Below are 2,473 nucleotides of genomic sequence, written 5' to 3'. Positions count from 1 at the left end.
CTTCACATCAAATTCAAAAAGAGATTTTGCATATTCTTTCTAGTAGGGTGAGAAAACATATATGTGAAGAAATTGGTGATTCCAAATTTTGCATCGTTGTAGATGAAGCTCGTGATGAATCAAAAAGGGAACAAATGTCTCTTGTGTTAAGATTTGTTGACAAAGTTGGTTTAATACAAGAGCGATTTTTTTTTGTGGCACATGTTAAAGACACTACAACTTTAACTCTGAAAGAAAAAGTATGTGATATACTTTCTCGACATAATCTTGATGTTTCTAACATGCGTGGTCAAGGGTATGATGGTGCTAGTAATATGAGAGGAGAATGGAACGGTTTACAAGCACTGTTTATGAAAGATTGTCCTTACGCATACTATGTCCATTGTTTTGCTCATCGATTGCAACTTGCTTTGGTTAGTGCATCAAGAGAAATTGTTCCAATTCATAAATTTTTTGAGAAGCTCACTTTTGTTGTTAATGTTGTTTGTTCTTCTACTAAGCGTCATGATGAGTTACAAGCTGCTCAATTAGAGGAAATTGCACATTTGCTAGAAATTGATGAGATTGTAACTGGTAAAGGTATAAATCAAATTGGTACTTTGAAACGAGCTGGGGATACTCGTTGGGGATCACATTTCTCTTCTATTTGTAGCTTGATAAATATGTATGAGGCAACTTGTATTGTTTTAAAAAAAATTACAAATGAAAGAGCAAGTTATTCTACACGTGGGGATGCTGATAGTGCTTATAATTATTTGAATGCGTTTGATTTTATATTTATCTTGCATTTGATGAAAAAAATTATGGGGATAACTGATATACTTTGTCAAGCCTTACAACAACAATCTCAGGATATAGTTAATGCCATGTGTTTGGTTGGAACAACAAAGTATCTTATTCAAGTATTGAGAGAAGATGGTTGGGATGCATTATTTACTGAAGTGAAGAACTTTTGTGAAAAACATGATATTGAAATTCCTGATCTCAACGATGTTCATTCAACAACAAAATTTGGACGATCTCGTCTTCAACAAGGTCAGGTTACAATAGAGCATTATTTTAGAGTTGAAATATTTTTTACTGCCATTGATCAACAATTACAAGAGTTGAATAACAGATTTAGTGAGCAAGCAATAGATTTGTTAACTCTAAGTTGTGCTTTGACTCCTAAGGATAATTATAAATCTTTTAACATTGAAAAAACTTGCACTCTAGTTGAAAAATATTACCCTGTGGATTTCAACATGCAAGAGAAGATTAATTTGAAATTTCAACTCCAACATTTCTTAATTGATGCTCGTCAAGATTTAAATTTGAAGAATTTATCAACTATCCAAGAATTGTGCTCATGTTTGATTGCAACTAAAAAGACGCAAAATTTCTGCTTGATTGATAGACTACTTCGTCTTATCATGACTCTTCCGGTTTCTACTGCCACAACTGAAAGATCTTTTTCAGCAATGAAAATTATTAAATCAAGGTTAAGAAACAAGATGGAAGATGACTTTTTGGCAGATACCATGACGATTTATATTGAAAGGGAAATTGCTGCAAGTATCACTTCTGAGTCTATTATTGATGATTTCAAGTTAATTAAAGAGCGTAGAGCATTACTTTAAAGTATTCTTAAATCATATAGTTAAATTATTTGATATTTCACTTTGTGTTTATTACAACTTAATTTTTTGCTATATAATATTATTTATATATTTAATTTTTATTTCGGCCACCCCAACCTTTTCGGTCAAGATCCGCCACTGCATATTAGGAATACTTTTCAAGTGCAAAGCTCAGAACAAATTTTGAAGAATCGAATAGCGAGAAAAATAATTATAAGGATGCGAGAAACTAATCTCTAATGCATAACAAAACATATACTAAGTTTTATTTGTGTCATATCACTAAACAAGGTAAGATTCACTAATTAACAACTTAAAACAACATTTTTATACCAAAAAAGAAAATCTAAAAAAGAATATAAAGATATATATGAATTAAGAGACCTGCTTTTTGAGGGAGAGCTATCCAATTACCACCTGTGCCATTTTTCTCAAGGTAGTTTTTGAGGATAATATCTTCTTCATGAGACCATGGCCCTCTTTTCACTTTTGATTTGTCACAACATGGTGCCCTTCCCATTTCCTTAATATTAATCAACCACTCAAATAATGAATATAAAGAAGAACAAAAAGAAATCAATCACAAAGAGAAAGATCAATAAAAAAGTGAAAGAAATGAGATGTATTTATATATGCTTAGAACGAATACATTAGATGTCACAAAATAATATATAATGTTTTTAAAGACATTAATTAGTATGGAATTGAAATATTCCAAAGCTTGACTTGTTCTGACTGAATAACTGACTTTCTTTTTTACCATTTTGGTTAATTTTTACCTTTTTTGTCCTTTCTTTTAACCACTCTCCGAAGTTATTTCTAAACAAATTAGCTGGCAATTCTTAAGAGGTAAA

The 2,473-nt window shown here is 31.0% G+C and overlaps 1 pseudogene; it reads left to right on the top strand.

Annotated features, from left to right (window-relative positions):
* The window catches only part of LOC101505541 (uncharacterized), a 6,657-nt pseudogene extending 5,038 nt beyond the window's left edge, over window positions 1–1,619 (top strand).
* Window positions 1,620–2,473: the final 854 nt, after the last annotated feature.

This window comes from Cicer arietinum, chromosome 2, assembly GCF_000331145.2.
Source record: "Cicer arietinum cultivar CDC Frontier isolate Library 1 chromosome 2, Cicar.CDCFrontier_v2.0, whole genome shotgun sequence".
Classification (NCBI taxonomy): Eukaryota; Viridiplantae; Streptophyta; class Magnoliopsida; order Fabales; family Fabaceae; genus Cicer; species Cicer arietinum.
Note: the sequence above shows the minus strand (reverse complement) of the source record. Positions and strands in the feature narration are given on the sequence as shown.